The 13,904-nt window shown below is 43.9% G+C and overlaps 2 long non-coding RNA genes across 2 annotated transcripts; both read right to left on the bottom strand.

Moving 5' to 3' along the window:
• Positions 1-4,382: 4,382 nt before the first annotated feature.
• On the bottom strand, positions 4,383-7,700 carry LOC145424095 (uncharacterized). Its single transcript, XR_013905053.1, has 2 exons — positions 6,413-7,700; positions 4,383-6,310 (listed from the first exon to the last, which is right to left on the bottom strand). It is a non-coding gene; the product is annotated as an uncharacterized LOC145424095 (long non-coding RNA).
• Positions 7,701-10,192: 2,492 nt separating this feature from the next.
• LOC145424101 (uncharacterized) lies at positions 10,193-12,152 on the bottom strand. The gene is made up of 2 exons (XR_013905060.1): positions 10,557-12,152; positions 10,193-10,463 (listed from the first exon to the last, which is right to left on the bottom strand). It is a non-coding gene; the product is annotated as an uncharacterized LOC145424101 (long non-coding RNA).
• Between the last annotated feature and the right edge of the window lie 1,752 nt (positions 12,153-13,904).

Raw genomic sequence — 13,904 nt, 5'->3', positions numbered from 1 at the left:
AAACAACACTTTTTAAAAGAGTATCTTGGGGTGTAGGTGGTCAAAATAGAAAACTGAGCTGAGACTCTAAGTTCAATCCATCCATTGGTTTTTACTTAGGAGGAAGAAATGTCAGGCTGGTGCAGGCTGGTTAGGTGCATGTGGTTATCTTTACCTAAATGAGTTCACTTTGTGGCTGCCAGGTTGGGCAGAAGTACCTGTCCCCTGTTAGGCTTAGCAAGGTTCTCCAGGAGTTTCTCCATGGGTAGAGCTTCTAGCTCCTCCAGCACATCTGTGGCCGTGCAGGCTGCCACTTTCTTGGTTGCTCTTTTTACCCCACTGGTGGATGAGCTGCAATGGTCTCCATTTGTCCCATATGTGTTTACTTCTTCTTCTTCTTTTGCATATTAAACACATTATTCTGTTTCTATGTATTTGCTATGATTTGCTATTTGTTAAGTAACATTGCTTCACTCACTATGCCGGGTTTGTGTGTGGAAGCATTCAGTTGCTGGCAAATCAAACATTCTGCAAATGAAGCTGAATACTCAGTTACATGTTTCTTTACATTTTATTATGTTACAGATTAAGTCATTTGTTCTTACTTTGTTTGTCTTTTCAGTCTTCATGAGGGTCAGGTGTGGGGAAACGCCCGCCCGCCATTTCCTCATTTTAAAGTCCTGCTGATGTCACACATGACATCAGCAGGTCAAACCAAGTGGAGGGGTTTGTTTGTCCATAGAGATGCTTCCTTTTGTTTTTTTTAAGGTTTAAATGGATTTGTTGAATGTGTTTCTTTTCATCAATACTGCCATTTAGTTGTGTAAATGTGCATGTTAGAAGTGTGAAGAGGTTTTGTGTTTAGAAATGTATAGAAACCAATCATTTACTGACAGCATGTCTGATGGAAATAAGTGCAGATTATGTATGAAGTCTAACTGCACACAGTAACTGTGTTACAATAAGGACTTAACAGCGCCCTCTGCTGGAGTGTTTCAGTACTGCGTTAACTAGAATACACCACCTCCTCCTCACACCACCTGCTACAGCTCTACTCTTCTATGACTACAGTCATCCACAGCACTGATGTGAGGTCACATGGTTCATATGTAAGGAGCACAGCTGACCTCAGGTCAGTTTAATGACTGTGAGCAGCAGCTGTGTTATTGTCACTGTGACAGGGAGACACTCTCAGACACAGCGCTCATGTCAGCTTGTTCTCATGCAGGAGGATCAGGAGCTCCATGTTTGTCTTTCTGTTTGAATCATGATGTGTTTGTGCCATCAGAGTCTGTCATGAGTACTCAGGGTTTCACAGCAGCTCTTCTGGATGCTGACGAGGACTCCAACCTCATGTTTCACCTCTCTGAGCTTCTGATGTCTGTGAACACTCGTGTTTCTTCTCTGGGCTCATCTGGACAAAAACACCTTTCTGTGTTTGGCTGCAGCCTCATTCTGACTGACAGGAAGTGTGTTATCCATGAGCTGCACTTCTGTGAGGAAGTTTCCTGCTGTGTTTCCTGTCTGTGGACAAACACGAGTGTTCCAGCTGAGGACTTGGTTCCTTCCACCTGTCCATACAGGACATCACGCTGTCTGCAGCTCTGTAAATGCAGCTGCAGGTCCTTCCACGTGCTGCTCTGTATTTGTGCAGTTTGTAGTGTGTCCTGGGAAACGTAGCACACATGGTGTTCTTCTGCTGTTTCCTCCTTTCACTGAGTGTGAAACACTGACGCTGTGCTGTTGTTCACAGAGGGGAGCTGATTCTAGCTGCAGCTGGACTCTGTCATCTAACTGAATGTGTTGGTGCTGATCACGGGGCTCTGAGGGGGGAGCAGCAGGAGGACTCTGGATGCTGACGTCAGTGTATCTGTGGAAGCTCCCACAGCGTGTCTGTCATTCAATATTGTGCTGTATATTGTATCTATGCAAAGATGAACAGACTGTGTGTTCACTGGTCTCTGTGCTGCAGCTCTGATGTCATCATCACTCCCTCCTCCACCCTCAGCAGTCCCAGCATGCTGCTGTGGTGCACCCCACCCTCACTCTACACCTGAGCCACAGACCACACCCTCCACCTCAATATACACCACAGTTTTCTCTGCTGTGGAAATGAGATCAGGAGGAAATCATGATTATTATTATTTAATAAACGCTCACATTAATGTGGGCTTATTTGTTTCATATTAGAAACATTAGTTGAGTGTTTTTAGTATAAAATGGTGAAAGTCCCTCTTTTTGCTCCTCCCCTCACCTGTGGATGGACGCTGCTGTTACCGTGGTGACAGCTTGGATGTGTTTCAGTCCTGCCTGGTTATCACTGCAGGAATCTTTCACATTTATTACAGGTAATAACTCTGATTTTTCTGTGTATTATGAACCAAATGTATCCTGATACACACAGAGATGGATGAGCAGAGGTTGTTTTTGCAGTTTATGTAGTTACTATGGACTTAATGCAGACATATTATTAAAATTAGGGCTATAACAGTTGTATTGATGTATAGCAACTTGAAATGCTCCCACAAATGGCTCCACAGCAGGTAAAAATATAACAAAAGCTCTGGCGGACTTGGTTCTGTGGTCAGTCTTAAAGGGTGAAGTTAAACTCTGTAATCTTCACTGTGTCACAGAGTTCAGTGAGTCCCGTTATTCACAGTATCAATCAGATCATCAGAGAACAGCTGATCAGCAATCAGTGGTGCCAACAGCGCCTCCTGTGGTGAGAGGATGCAATAATGCAATGTAGCATTTTCCCACTCAACACTTGCAGTCATGGAAACTGTCTGTTGGATCTGTGTGACGTTGCTTTCTTGGTTAGAGTTCCTCACAAACGTCCAGATGATTCTTCTAATGAGGCGTCGACCATGTTTGCAGCTCTTTGGAAGAAAACGTTGCCCTTTGCCATCCTTACTTTTCTTTGACTTCTTCAAATGCAGCTGAACTCCAGCTGGTATTTTCTTGGACTTTGCAGCTGTTTCTGGTCATCAGTTCATTCCTGCAAACCTCTGAAGCTGAACAACAATGATGCTGCATTGCTGGCTGATCCCAAAAGGTTGATTCTGTTCACCTGGACGTTTTCAGAAACGTTTGCTCACTGATCAGGTGACTTCTTCAGTCTCAGCTGACTGCAGCTTTACAAGCTTACAAACAGCACATTTGCACAATGACTGAAAGCAGCAGCACCTGATATATATGATACTAATATAATACATATACATATATAATCCATACTAATGATGAAGGAACTGAGCTCACAGTCCATTGTTCATTCAGTGAACTACTCAGTTTATTTTGGGCCTCAGAAATGCTCACTCTGTTTGTACATCACTGTCAGCAATAGACTCATTCTGCTGTGTGAACAGGAACACATGTGACATCATTTCCTGTTTATTTTTGATGCAGCGTTTTATCAAATTAGAGCTGCATGAAAAACAAAAACAGCTTCTAAAAGTTTGACATCAAAGCAAATCTAATGTCTTTCACCAAATTCCAGCAGAATCTTCACCAGGACCATAGTGATAGATGTGATAGTTTTCATGTTTCATACAAACTAAAGTGATACACCTCATATGCATTTTATTATTATTCAGGACACCATTACAGACGACACTACATTCAGTGCTGTTTCATTGTTTAATGTTTTATATTAAAAAAATATTATAATATTAATAATATATAATAATATTTGAGCCAGCCTGGCTCGATATGCATCCCTGAACCTGTGCAAATGTATTTTTTTATTATTTAATTTTATTCTCAAAATATTTTATATTTCCTGGGGGTGGAATTCCCCTAGGTGGCACTGTCATTTTATTAATTTAATAACCCAGCTGACCACTTGCTCACATACTTGGTGGTGGTCGACAGGATGCACATTTGAGATTGAGGGTTGGTCTTGTAAATTAATTGTTTTATTTTGGCAGAGAGCATAGTTCACCTGTTTTGAAGACCTTTTTAAAGTGATTGATTGTAGACAAGACAGCAGCATTTAGGTTTAGGAGGAATATTAACATGATTTTAGCATTTTGCAACCCTAATTTTCCCTTGCTTTTGGTTGCTCTAGCGCAAGAGGAACTGCAGCAACTTACGGACTTGGTGGCACAGTTAAGAGCAGATAATGAGCGGATGCTTCGGGATGGCAGCACTGGTCTGGTTTCTGGTGGAGCGGCTTCAACCTCCTCTGTAACTGCTGGGTGTTTGCCAGGTGTTCGTAGTCAGGCCACTGTTCTAGAGCGGTTGGTGGTGGTGCCTAGGGACCGTAAATGCCCCATGTTTAATGGAAAGACATGCATCAATATAGCCAAATGGGTTGAAGAGGGTTCAAGCATGCATGTGTGCCCAGCATCTGTCTGTTACTAGAAGAAGAGAAACAAGAAAACACCCACTAATATTCCCTAAAATGTAGTGTTTTGTTTGTTTTATTCAATTCCAAATATTGTGTAACAAGACGAAACTGCAAACATGAACGCAATTTTTTTCTCACTGTTAACTATCTGAAGCCTTTCAGTTTCAGTTTTATTTGTCATATGCAAGTTAGCACAGGGTCAACATTGCAATGAAATATATTTGACGAGCAGAAGACTCAGCAGTACAGTACAGTACAAAATAAACAGCTCTTTCTGGTACGCCCTTTCTCGCCAGACACGTGGCAGCACTTTTGCTACAATTTTGTTTGTATTTAACAAAATAAAAATGCAAGCATAAGAGTACACATTAGTTTTTGAATGCAAGTGAAAAATGTTTTTTTTTCCAAATAAATCTCCCACTGAACTAACACAGCCAATCCCTAAACACGTTTGCACTCTCTTGTCTGAACCGTGGTAAGGAGACCTGTGGCTAATACTTATGGGTTCCGTGTCGGGCTTGTAGCCGGGAACTAGCTTAACTTTGCTAGCGAGAGACAGAGAGAGAGAGGCGTTGAAAGGCTGCTCCAGCAGAACTATATTGTTTCGGAGGAAAACACGTACACAGTGTACAGTCGAGTCTTTACAGCTTACTTACAACTGGGCTCGTCGAGCACTCTTTTTGGTTGCAGTCGTCATTATTATATTCACATGCTTCCATCTCCCGTTTCTGCTCGGTAGCACCTTGTACATTTCGACTTTTCTCCCTCCCTCAAGCTCACAAGCACACACAGCGGGAGGGGCAGTCTCACACAGTCTCCCTGCAGCACGGACTACACCGCCCATGAGGCTACAGTCTTAAAGGGCCATGCCTGTAACACTCTGCCGCAAGTTTGAGATCCCTGATCTAGGGGGAGAAGCAAGAGAGGAGATCAAGTTTCGCTCTAATTCAGAGCAAATGGACCCTGCTCGGGTGTTGACTATTTTGAAGGAACTGTATGGTAATGCGCAGTCACATGTCACCCTGCAGCAGGCTTTTTTTTCCAAGGAGACAGCAGGAGGGAGAGACTTTGCAGGAGTTCTCATTAGCACTAATGGCTCTGATGGAACCAGTTAAACAAAGCACACCTGATGGCATGCGCGGTGCAGAAGTGCTTCTCCGGGACCAGGTGTGGAAGATGTTGTTGACAGAACCCTCCGCAGGGAGCTCAAACAAGGGGCATGAGCTACAGGAGCTCCTAAAGCACGAGGAAGAGCAGTTAAATCAGCTTGTGCTTGTGCGGCAGGTGATTATCACCCCCCTGCTAGAACCTTGTGAGCTGCAGAGCCACCGTTCAGGTGGGGAGTTCACTGGCTCTCCAAACAATAGGATTGGCAGGTTAATACCATCTTTGTTAGATTTTGTATTGTTGATTGTCATTTATGCTTAGAAATATTTAACCATGTATGCTTAGAGGTGTATAATCAGTTGTGTAGTGGTAGTCTGTGTGATCTTTAACAGACTACAAAGCCTTGGTGTGTATTCCATACTAGAATGCACACCCACAGCCAGGGAACATGGGAGAGATCCTATCTTCTCCTTATTGATATATGGTATAGCAAACACATGTATATCTCTTTAAGTATAAGAGCCTTTTGTTCAGATGGACCCGCTAGACTCCTGGCACCAGCTTTGGGGAGTCTTCACAGGGTCACATCTTGACCACACACACACACACACACACGCACACACACACACACACACTGTACTCTTTGTGTGTATGTAGACGTCATATGTTAATGAACCTATGCATATTCATGTAACCTCAATAAAAGAACAGTGGTACAGGAGAACGGAAAGAGCAACTGGGGTCAAGCGAAGGAACGACGCTCTGTCCGGTCTCTCCCATGCACGAGTAACATGAAGAGCTTGCCTACTTATGTCTTGCTTTGCGGTGTAATTATATTGTCTTCAACGTTCCAGCGGATAGGTACAAGCTACAAACCTATCATCTGTGTTCAGGGCCGGCCCGTGGCATAGGCTGTACAGGCAAATGCTAAGGGCGCCATCCATCAGGGGGCATCACGCCGAAGTTCAAGCTACAAACCTATCAATCTTGTCCAAAGATTGATGTTGTGATTGGTGGGGTATCTGTCCCCTGTCTGGTGGATACTGGTTCCATGGTTTCCACCATCACCGAGGGTTTCTTTTTGGCGCATTTTGCCCCGTGGGGACAGGAACGTCTCCAGTCGTATATATATATTGGTTTTTTAGAGCTCAGTGTACTCCTGTGTGGCAAGGAAAGGCCCTCTTGTGGGATCCTCATAGTTAAGGACCCTCCTGATACCAAGCCCTCTGTCCCTGGTATCTTAGGAATGAATGTAATCCATTGCTGTTATCAAAAGCTGTTTGGGGCTTTTGGTGGCTCCTTGTTTAATTCGCCTTATGTGTCACAGGCAGCGAGACCAGTTCTGGAGGCCCTACATCAGTATCACCAGTCTGCATCCCAAGCCCCAGAGGACATGGTCGGTACCGTCAAGGCACGAGGCCTGTGTGGCATGCGGATACCTGGTGGCATCATGCAGCTGGTGGCAACCACATGTTCTCAGCAATTGTCAGGTCAGGCTGTGCTTTTAGAGCCTCCTAAGTCCAGGTTGCCGGCTGGGCTGCTAGCCTCTCCATGTTTGATCCAGATGATCTCGCATGACATGCCTCTGCTTGATGACATACCCGTCCGGCAGAGGTACAGGCGAATTCCTCCTTCTGATAATGAGGCTGTCAGGACCCATATCAACCAATTTTTGGAGGCCCAGGTAATTAGGGAGAGCAACAGTCCTTATGCCTCTCCCATTGTTCTGGTCCGCAAGAAGGATGGAAGCCTCCATCTGTGTATTGACTATCGCTGCTGAATAGCAAAACGAGGAATTATGCTTTCCCCCTAACTCGCATCGAGGAAATTCTGGTTTTCTACCGTCGATTTGGCCAGCGGGTCCAACCAGGTGCCAGTTTCTGAGCAGGATAAGCCTAAGACCGCTTTCTGTACACCGTTCAGCTTGTTCGAGTGGAATCATATATCATTTGGGCTGTGCAACGCTCCTGGTACATTCCAGCGCCTGATGAAGAGGATGTTGGGGGATCAGCAGTGCCATTGTGTTCTCCTCATCAGTCTCTCGGTATTTACAAAGGTTTGAGGTGGTACTTGCATGGCTGCAGCAAGAGGGACTCAAGGCCAAGCTGGAAAAGTGTGCCTTCTTCCAGCAGAAGGTCTGCTATCTGGCCCATGTCATCTCCCGTGAAAGGGTTTCCATCGATCCGGCCAAGGTTGATGCAGTAGCCAAGTGGTGACGTCCTTGTTTTGTGTCAGAGCTGAGGTCATTCCTGGGCTTCAGTAGTGTTAGAGGAAAAATGATTCTATGTAACTTTACCTTCTTTTAAATGTACAAGCTGTGTTCAAGATAAGTAGTTTAGAAGTGTCTTTCAGATTTTCCCAGCAAGGACATATTGTTTCAGATTGTTTTATCTTTCTCCCAGCTCTCTGCTGACGAGACTAGCGCCACATATGGAGTTGTTTATTTTATCTGTTTATTATTTTCTTATCCTGTTCTCACTGTCTTTCCTATAAAAAGTGCCAAGCCTCTGTTCACGACGTGAGTTGTTCTCAGCAGCTCACCCGTGTACACGTTTAGCAAAGAAAGTAACTTTGTCTCATTGTGTCTTTATTTCTCCTGGGTTTTTTACAGAGTTTTCCCCCAACATTTCTTGGTCCTTCGGAGCCGGAGCGCCTCCATCGTGTCCCATCTCCGTGACCAGTCCACGTTGTTCGCCTGTCGACAGCTCACACACCAGGTGTGTGATAAAAGACCAAGAGCGTTAAATTCGGGTCTTGGCCAACGTCTTAGAAAGCGACCCACGGTGGTGGGGCCCGATCGAGGTGGACCAGACCCGGCGACACTGACCAGGTAGATACAGACACACTGACACAATCTTGCGTAAAAGCGCATTTTAAATTCAGGGAATTTAAAATAGCGGAAGTAGCTCGTCGACTGGTAGCTCTGGGAGCTCGTTGACTGGTAGCGTAGCTCGTCGACTGGTAGCTCTGGGAGCTCGTCGACTGGTAGCTTTGGAGCTCTGGGTAGCTCCCCCAGCTGGGTCTAGACTGGGTCTAGGGAGTAAGTAGCTCTGGGAGCTCCCCTTATCATAAGGGTTCCGGTCGCGCGCGCGTCGAAGCTGTGAATGTGAGTGTGTGTGTGTGTGTGTGTGTATTGTTTTAATTTACGGAGCAAGCTGAATTTTCACGGTCCAATAAGAGACTGAGCTGCTCCTACTGTGTTTTCTTTTACTGCTGTTCACTGACGTGCTGGTGAGTTGAGAGAACGGTCGAGTTCCGTCTCGTAAAGTTCACACCGCTTTCGGAACTAGTCCGAAAGTCGAAGGGCGTGTGAGCAACCACTCTCGTCTCTAATACCAGCGAAGGTGATAGCAGCTGTATCGTGTATATATACACGATAATAGTAATATGTATATTACTTAAACAAAAATAAGTAAATACATAAATAAGATGGGTAATCAAGCAAGTGAAATTAAAACTCACTCCTGCTGACGAGCAGTGGTGAGAAAAGAAAAGTCCAGACGCCGGACAAAAACAGTGTCTGTAAATTGAGAGATTTAAGAAAACAAAATATAAACAGTCAGAAGAACAGAACTCAACTGCCAGTTTAGTAAAACCAGAAGACGAGACACTGTGCAGTGCCCACAATCCTTTTAGTAAACCAACACTCATTCCTGCAGCCGCATCTGCAGCACCACTCATATCAGGAAGAACATAATAATCCCTTATTAAGTGAAAACTAGAGATCAACGTAGTTTGAGGTAGTTTAAAAGGGTTGAAAACAGACCCCACTGAGTAGATATAAACATAAAAAGTACGAAATAAAGATAAACAAAGGGAAAATTACAGTAGAAATTATCTTTAGAGTATTTGAAATTAATAATAGCAAGGATAACAACCTGTAAAGTGAAATTATCAATGAAACACAGTTGGCATGATGACCATGCCCACAATGTATAAAATGGATATAAAGCAAATAATTCACACAAATATTTTAATAACATAAATAAAGTATATTAAGGCTGTGTCACTGTTCAGCCAAGGACAGTGTGTGAAAAGGTAACTGTCTCCACCTTGGGAAAAGGATGATACTGCAGATCACCTGAAGCCCTATGATGGATACAAAATAAAATATAAATAATATAATAGAACTGCCTGGTCCGCCATGCAACAGAGAGAACAAATGTGACCGCAGATTGGATGAATTCTAAATTATCTGTTTGCTGAATAAGATGATCCTAACTAACAAATTGGCTCAGTAGTAGTATAATGGTACACACTAATAAAACATTATAATATGCTATTGCTGTTATATAAGACAAAGAGGATAATATTAACAATGACATAATATTAATATGAAGAGGCACTCGGTTATGATGTGAGGTGGATAATTGTTAAGCAGTAGTCTGCATCAAGCTTAAGCTTTGCTGAAACTCAGTGTAATGACATGTGAGATGAAGACAATACAGAGAATAACTAAACTAATGAAGTGCATAGAGGCACTTGACCAGCTTGAAACCTATCATCCTAGAATGACACATTGCTGAGATATAGAGCACACCTGTAATAACAACCAATAAGCAAAACCCTGTAGACAACAGCTAAAACTACAGGATTGAGAAGCTGAATTAAATATGTAGACACTGCTAAGCATGTTACACATTTTCTTTTCTTTTTATTTATCTGTTTCTTTTCGAGCAGAAGCTGCTGTAACACACCCAAAGAAAGACTCTAGGTCTGACCAACCGTTTCAGTCATGGGCAAAAAGATGTCAGTCAATAAAATTCTAAAAGATAATTTATTGACGAAAAATATATCAAGAGATAAAAGATAAAACAGTCCAGTGTCCCACTTATGAATTGTATAAAAACACACAGTCCCAAGGCCAGAGCCAGCTATGCCACACAGCCAAGTTACACTCCACATGTTGCCTTTAACAGGGTTAGAAGTTGTCCTTGGAGACCCACCACCCTGCAAGCATATAGTCAGTGGTCACTCAAGCCTCTGCAACCCTGCTGCCTTTAGGCTGTGGCATATAATAGGCCCTGGACTGCACAGAAAGACAAAACGACACACTTAATATAAAATTCATAGCGCAAAACCCATCCATCCCAAACATATCTGATTTCATCACAGTACATACCTGCACAGAGAGACAAAACAACACAGCAGTGTTTGTAGTGTGGGCTATAAGTAGACCAGTGTATCAGTGCAATCAAGTACACTTGCCTCTAATTAGTCCAACGCCATTCCAGCCATTGGCTCACCAAAAATGTGACACACACAAAACCACTCCCAACCCAGTGCAACTTCACACAATAATATGGAGCTGAATTAACACAGGCACATTAGTCTACCATGTTACAAGCTGCATGCTATTAAAAGCCAACATATGCAGACTTCTGCCTTGTTCGGGTGGCAGCATTTTTTCTTTTTTCTTTTGTGTCCTGACACGTTTATGTTTTTGTTTTTGTTTGATTATTTTGTTGGTTTTGGAAACAAATTTAAACGAACTTGTGACAATACTTGAGAATCACACTGACACAGTGATTAGGCATATGATTGGAAAATGCCTAGGTTTAGAGCTGTGAGCAATGCAAAGTTAAATATATATATGTATAAATGGGAAACAACCCTGACTTGAAAGTTTGAAATGTGTGAGATCCATGACTTGTTTGAAAAACTAGAAATTATCTAAAAATGCCTTAAGTGAAAATGTAGTGTTGCATCTATTCTCCCAAACCAAGACAAAAAAAGAAGCAGCATTCTGTAACTTAAAAATAAGGCTGACGTGTTGACAATAGACTAAAACACTAATTCGCAGGTGGCTATCAGGAACAGAGAGGCGAGCAAAGTCACAAACACCAAGGCTGCAGACAGCCACGCAGAAACAGCAGATAACATAGAGACAACGCCTGCTAGAACCGTGGAGAGGAAGGTCACTTCACACGAGATTGTAGGAGTAGGCCACAGAGAAATAATGCAAAACAGTTTTGAGGCAGCCACTTAAGAACTTACAGTTTTCAAAGGACAAATTAGTTGTAAAGTCAGCTGCAGGCCACACAACTGTACAACAATTAACTGCCCCTTTAGAACTAGTACATACAGCAAGTGGCCGCAGGTGCTTTATTAAATGCATATGACCCGTTGTGTCCAGTAAATTTGCTAGGTAGAGACGCTCTGACAAAACTTAAGATAGCAGTCATGGCATTCTTTTTTGGTATTACACCTGAGTGCATGCTAAATGACACCCGCCACATCCACTTTCCAGAAACCGACCGAGTATCACAACATTCTGAGATTTAAACAAACTCCAGGCCCAGATCCACCTTATGATCAGCAAGTGTGGAAGCTAGGAGAACAGCATTTGACCTTACAGCACAGGCCGAAATTGTGTAGGTTACGCAGTGACCACAGATAGTAGAATAATAGAAGCAAAACCACTTTCTTGTTCATATTCTGCACAGAGCGCTGAGCTGTCAGCTGTGATTTGCGCATGTGAAATACACAAAGATAAACAAATAACCATTTATATAGACAGCCAGTATGTTTTCTCTGCTGTGCATCATTTTGCAAAAAATTTGGAAAACCAGAGGAATGATTACACCAACCGGAAAACCAGTTCAGCATGCCAACCTCTTACAACGCCTCTTTCATTGCTACAGGCAATAACTTTGCTGACAGAGCAGCAAAACAGGCGGCACAAAAGACAAACTTCACATTGATGGCAGTAAACACACATCAGATTCCACTGGATGTGTTGAAAAACGGAGCAGTTCTGACAAACGACTTAATGATGTGTTGTGGCAAGCCAGTGTTGCCAAAATTCCTCCACAAAATGGCGGCATTAGTGACTCATGGCTGTACGCATTTGTCATCGGGGGGAATGACCTGTATTGTCAACTCTCATTTCTACACTGTAAATTCTACACTGTAAATTTTGAAACATCAGCAAAACAATTTGTCAGAACGTGCATGACGTGTCAAAAACCTCACCCTTTTCACACAATCCACATGGACTTTATTGAGCTAAATGAATGCCAAGGGTAAAAATACGCCCTAGTGGTTATAGATGTATTCTCAAAGTGGCCAGAAATCTACCCAGTGAAAAAGGCAGATACATTTTCAGTAGCAAAATGTATGTCTAAGTTGTAGGAAAATAAAGAGATGATTGTAAATGATGTCTATCAAGTGTCTTGCAGATTACAGCCCGGTGACTGGGTTCTGATAAAGGTGCTCCAAAGAAAAAACTGGAGCGCACCCAGGTGGGAGGGACCACATCAGGTTCTCCTCACCACGCCCACCGCTTGCAAAATTGCGGAACGACCATCTTGGATCCATCAGAGTCCCTGCAGGCGAGTAAGTGAAGCCATCTAAACTCAGCCGACACAGGCTCGCCCAACTGTTGTGATCTCGCCCGGTGGAGGGAACAGCCTTTCTGGCCGGGGGGTCTACTCACGACAGGAGGGTGTGTCCTGTTGTCATGAGGTGGTGGCTCCTAATAACTGCAGCGGCCCTGACCCTGGCCGGGCTCCTCATCTTTGCTTCCGTGAGGGACAACAAGTCACGCTATCTGAAGAAACGGCAGACACTGTATGACAAAGGAAAGTACACCACGTTTCCCCATGGCTACGCCACTAACTTCTGGTGGCAGCTTATGAACACTACAGCTCACCTGAATAATAAAACTGACTGTTATGCATGTACCCATATGCCCCTATCCTCACAGACGTCTGGCCTGTGGCCGTACAGCATACCTGAAGATCGCAGTTGGTGCCTGTTGGGCCTGGCAACACATCCAGGCTACGGTACTCTTTGGTCCAAGGCCAACTACAGCATCCCAGCAAAAGCAACCTGGAGGTCATCATCACTCACGAATGTGAACTGTTCCGGACAGACCTACCTACTGACCTGGCCCCAAGTCTCAGACCCACTGCCTGATGTAATTCTACTGAACAAACTGAACGCAGCACAACTGCCAGTATGTGTGATGAACAATGGATCGCGGGCAGTGGGGGAGCTGCCTACTCACCTATGTAAGTACATATACACTTTCTGCCCACCGAGGAATGAGAGGAAGTGTATGGCCTGTTCAATCAACGAAACCTGTGCCAGTAACGCGACGCTGATGAGCCTCAACTGTCGCCCCGACTACAGCTACCGAATGCCACTACAAACAAAGACTCAGTACCAGACAGGATGTGCACGGACGGCACCCAGCAGTAGAGGAACCAGAGTTTTGGCTGACTGGTACTTCCTATGTGGCAATAAGGCTTATCTGTCACTCCCTGAAGGTTGGGGGGGTCTGTGCGCCCTGGTGCAATTATCAGATCACGTCTTCTTCATGCAAAGTATTGCACATCACCCAAGCAGCCGACAGAGACGTGAAATGGACATCGCCTCACCCAATTCTTTCGGCATTACAGTGGACACTGGAGTGCCGGGAGAGTTTCGCATCTGGGGAGGAGGAGTGAAATTCTTACAGAGCTTG

Source organism: Astatotilapia calliptera, chromosome 3, assembly GCF_964374335.1.
Source record: "Astatotilapia calliptera chromosome 3, fAstCal68.1, whole genome shotgun sequence".
Classification (NCBI taxonomy): domain Eukaryota; kingdom Metazoa; phylum Chordata; class Actinopteri; order Cichliformes; family Cichlidae; genus Astatotilapia; species Astatotilapia calliptera.
The sequence above is the reverse complement of the archived record's forward strand: the minus strand, read 5'-3'. Positions and strand labels throughout refer to the sequence as shown.